Source organism: Aplysia californica, unplaced genomic scaffold (assembly GCF_000002075.1).
Source record: "Aplysia californica isolate F4 #8 unplaced genomic scaffold, AplCal3.0 scaffold00021, whole genome shotgun sequence".
Taxonomy (NCBI): Eukaryota; Metazoa; Mollusca; class Gastropoda; order Aplysiida; family Aplysiidae; genus Aplysia; species Aplysia californica.
In genome coordinates this window covers 1,527,114-1,532,355 of record NW_004797291.1, presented here as the reverse complement: position 1 = coordinate 1,532,355, position 5,242 = coordinate 1,527,114, and the positions used below count along the sequence as shown (strand labels likewise).

Sequence of the window (5,242 nt, the reverse complement as noted above, 5' to 3'; positions counted from 1 at the left end):
TCTCTCACCCCTACTCACACACACACACACACACACACACACACGCACACGCACACACACACACACACACGTGCGGCGCGCACCCATACACACACACGCAACTCAACCCCCCCCCTCAAGATAATGAACAGCTTTGTAATAAGTTTTACTTTTTTTTTCCAACATCCCCATAGATACAATTTACATCATTTTAGGATAGCGGACTCCCACCCTGCCTGTCGGAGTAAACCTGCGCTGAGAGGGATAAAACAGCCCAGCAGAAAAACAAGGATACTCCATAAATATCCTAAATATCTTACCCATTCAGAAATCGAAGTCAGAATTTCTGCAAGCTACGACAACGCATCTGCTCACAATACCACAGACACCGGTTTCAAGTCAAAATGCCGTTGAAAAAAAAGAACAATACCAAGTCATTGATAACAAAGCGCTTTGTGACGAGATAACTTATACATTTCAAAGCAGTAAAGACCAAAACTCCCTTTTTCAATCAAAATAAAAAAGTGCACGTCCGATAACTGGACAGGGTCCATTTTTTCTCTCAAAGACTTTCGACCCCCTCCCCCAACACACATACTTTGGGGATCAACCTCACATATTTTACGCGCAAGGTGGTGTGCCTACCCATTCCACTATAGTCGCCGAAACGTATCCATAGAAACGAATAAGCCACAAATACAAGTAGAAAGAATACTTAACAACGTCTCATCAACGACAAGCCTTAAAAATCTTACGGAACAAATAAATCACAATAGTGAATTGGACTTCTAACAGAGTGAGTTCTCGGCGAAGTTTGATTTGCAAGGAGGGGATTGCTGACGTTTCAGGACGACATCGACACAATAATGACCATTTAGGAGGCCACAGGCAGTTTCGATCACGTTTATAAGAGGGCCAACCCTTTTCGGCGTTAACATTCTTTTTTAAAGTTACTCCACTTTTTGCACTAACATGTCTGCATATTATAAAGTCCCAAGGCCGAGGATCGGACACTCACAGCATCAGCAGTACAGAGCAAACGGATAATGCACAATATACGGCCCGAGGTCCAAAAGTAAACAAACGCAATATCTTCGACAAGACACGTGACGTCATAGATCTTTTGTCACGAAGAGGCCTAGAAGACACTCGTGCTTCCGGTTGTAGATTCCAAACCACAACACAGACCACAAAGAGCGCACACCTCCTCATTTCGCAAACGTTGATCAGTCATGGGCTGGAAAGGGGCGATATCAGGCCATCTTTCATTAATTCTCTCGTCAGCGAGACAATCGCAAAGCTACCATCGAGAATTGACTAGATACCAGCTGCTCGACGCTGTTCGGAATCGTCTATGTCATTCGGTACTATCTCTCAAATTTATTCTGACGAAAAAACGTGGAGAGGAACTGAATTCATTCGTTTCTATTCCCATCACAAAGAGGATAGAACGATGCAACCACGTACAAGCGCTTCAAGCAGTTGAAATGGTTCCTTTCTGAAAGCGGAGAATCTTTGAAACTCAAACCTCTAAAAGAGAAGGATGCCGGGAACAAAAAGAGAGGAAATGAGACAGGGAGTGGTCTAAGACATAGGAGAACACAATGATACGTTAGGAACTCCGATTTAACATCAACTGAGGATGATATTGAACCACGAGGACGCAGAGACACGAACACTCCCTATATCCAAGTTCTCAAGATCGTCTTGCAAAAGATTTGAACTAACGTCAACTGTATCGTATCTCAGTACAATGTTAATTGTTGATGAAAACATCCCAATAGAAAAATACATATAAGCATTATCCATTTCCCCCACATGAGAATAGAACTCTGGTCAAATTCTGTCCCCTCCCCCCACCCCCAAAGATCTGAAATTGTGTCGATCTATATTTACATTTGCATACATGAATGTAGGTGTATTTACATCTCCACTAACCAATTTAAATCACCTAGGAGGCGGGCGTCCGACCCTGCCTGTCAGGGCCAACCCGAGAAGAAAGATGCATATAATTTGTATATTCTATGGGTGTATGTATGAACGAATGTATCAGTCTCTTTGTCTCCATTTGACTGTCCACCTGTCTGTCTGTCGCTTCATCTTTCTCTCTCTCTCTCTCTCTCTCCCTCCCCCGTCTAGCCTGTAGTACTAGAAGGCTATCTGCCGGAATCGTGTACAGGGTAAGTGTTCTCATTATGAAGACAGGCATTCGGCAATTATCGTACACGTGCAGCCAGCACATGCCCACAAGCATACTCCACCCCCAGCGATCTGTCGGCACCTACTCAATGAACCCCTCTGGGGACTGCCGGCAATGAATACGCTCAGATACTTCAAGTGGCAATCCTGCCACTACCTCAAAGAGGGCAGTATCTCTCCATACAAGATTACTACCGGAGGCGTGATACAGTCATCCGTGTGGCCATATAATAAATCACTTGCTCAGATTCGTGGACGAAATGTGATATCGACCTCAGACAACATGTAATAACAACAAGCCGCCAACAACGAGTTAAGTTTAAGTACGAGTTTTATAGCACTCGCAACACATAGGTCATATACGTGTTGAAAGTTAGAGGTGTTACTAGAGAGCGACATGAAATAAAACAAGGAAGAGATAGGGCTGACAGATGTTTGATCGGAAAGAAAGAACAAGCCAAACCAGAACACCCGCTAGCCATCCATGCTATTGATTAAAAACTTGCTATACCTTAGTTAGAAGAGTTGCGAGACTCGCAAATCTTTGTTTCACAACACTCGCAACACATATAGGTCCGCACTCATATGACCTAATGCAGTTGCGAGTGCCGTAAAACTCATACAAACAAACATATAAGTCATATAAAAGCCGGAAGTTAGATATGTTACTAGAGAGCAATACAGAAAGAAAAGAAAGGAAGAGAGATAGATGTTTAATTGGAAAGAGAAAGCAAGCTACACCAGAGCAACCGTCAACCACCCATGCAATTGCTAAACTTAAGCTTGAAAGAATTGCAAGACTGGCAAATTTCAACTGAGGGTTATAGAAAAACATTTCAAGTGGCCACCCAACGTGGAGCTAGGTTGTGTTTATCAAAGTCTTTCCATACTGTTGACACAGCTTATATCATTTAGGTGGCGGGCTGCTGTTCTTGTAAACCGTGGTGTCGGTGGCTTAGTGGTTAAGCTCTCGGACTCGCAACCGTTAGGTTGTGGGTTCGAATCCCGTCAGGGGCCCGACGTTGTGTCCTTGGGAAAGGCACTTTGCACAAATTTTCCTCACTTCACCAGGTGAAAATGGGTACCCGGCTATAGACAGTGAACGATCTTGTCAGTTTGATAGTGTTTGAGCGCGTGAAATCCGCAGCTTGCACTGTATGCTTCCGCGGAAGCCGAGTGTGTTTCTGAGTGTTCTCAGAGGGTCTGCTGGGGTAATAATAGTTGTAAAGCGCATAGAGCATGCTCTTGAGCATGGATATGCGCTATATAAATGCAATTATTATTATTATTATAAACCGACCCAATGCAATAATACACCCGAGCAGAAAAACGGAGATACTAGAAAAGAATCTTCCCCAAGTGGCGATCGAACCCATGTCTTTGGCTTTTTGCAGACAAATGAGTGGCAGACAATATCAGCCGACAATAACAATGGTACTTTCATATTAACAATGACGATACTTCTACTTCTACTGTTGCTTTTACATTTAAGAAAATGAAAAGAAGTCAAACATTTAATACATCTTATACCCCGTATAATAAAACAAAAACAACATCAACAACAACAACACACATGCACTCGCACACACACACACACACACACACACACACACACACACACACACACACACACACACACACATACACACACAAACACATACACAAAGAGCGAAAATTCAAGACATTAAAACCAGCTGACACATCTAAGAGCTCACTCAAATCTCCCACCCATAAGAGGCTCATGCCAGCACTCTTCAGCCCTGTACCACTCGGTAGTCGATAGGTACATAAGGGGCTCGACCAACCAAGGCCAGTTGGTCCAACTGATAAGAAGTGTGTCCTACGCCACACCGCGCCCCATGACCAGTGCCAGAGGGCCAGTCACTGACCACTCCACGAGGAGGGGGGGGGGGTGTCCAATCTGGACTTTTTTGTGGGGTCCATCCAGACCTTAGAGATGTGAGGAAAGGACAGAATAATATGCAGGTCTTCTAAACTCTGAAATGGAACTCACATTTTCTGCTTTCAACAGCGAATAGTCTCATCATTACACTAAAGATATCAGCATTTAAAATGGCGCCATGTGTCTTCAATTGCAACAAGAAATACACATATGGACAGCAGACGGTCGCTTACAATTTCTGAGGGAAAGAAAACATTGTGTACTGCGGGCTCAAAGCCCCCTTTATCACTGGGTAAAAGTCTATTTGAGCCCCCCCTCCTTTTTTTTAGGAACTTACAGGACAGACTACACACAAACGGACATTCCACTCTCTTTGGAGTGGCATTAGGGTCACCTTGACGTCAAGCGCAAAGACGCTTCAGCTTTAGTAAAAATTGGGAGGTCTACATTTACCTAACTTTGCAAAGACTTTCAATGCTGTAGAAAGTCTGAATTTAGTAGTATTAGTATTAGTAGAGGTTTTACGGCGCTCGCAACTGCATGAGGTCATATGAGTGCAAGAAGATTAGAGGTGTTACAAGGGAGTAACAAACATAAAAAAGAAAAGGGGGAGATAAGGACGATAGATGTTTGATAGGAAATAAGTCTGATTTTAACGCTCATCCCCGACAATACAGAACCAAGAAAAATCCCAAATAAATGTACAACACAAGTTCAAGAACAGTCTGTAAGGGATTCGATCAAAGGTCATTCGCACAATAGCCCAGCAGGGTACAAACCGATCGAACAGTGAGCCCACGAAAAGTAGGACGAAAGAACCGAGACAGGATACCTATAGTAACGATCTCAAAACACCCAATACACCGTCTGTCATTTTCTTAATTCTGCGGGCCTGGCCCAGGGATCAGAACGGCCGTCGGTCTCCTTGGGAGGCGACTTTGCGGCGTCCTCTGGGTGCCTTAGCCCCCTCTTGACACGGCTTTATGGTCACTGGGTGAGCGAGCAAAGCGCACTTTTCAACGTGCATAGTGGTCTGTCAAGAACAGACGACGTTTTGTCAGTGGGAGGGAGAGTCGCTTTTTCTCGCCTGTCGTTCAGTTTTTCTTTTCTTTTCCTCCCTTAACTTCTTTCCATCCTCTCTCTCTCTCTCTCTCTCTCTCT

At 44.0% G+C, this 5,242-nt stretch overlaps 1 protein-coding gene across 1 annotated transcript in view; it reads right to left on the bottom strand.

Annotated features, from left to right (window-relative positions):
- LOC101853216 (formin) overlaps positions 1-5,242 on the bottom strand; it is a 76,226-nt gene that overhangs the window by 11,875 nt on the left and 59,109 nt on the right. The gene's annotated exons all lie outside the window — the stretch shown is intronic.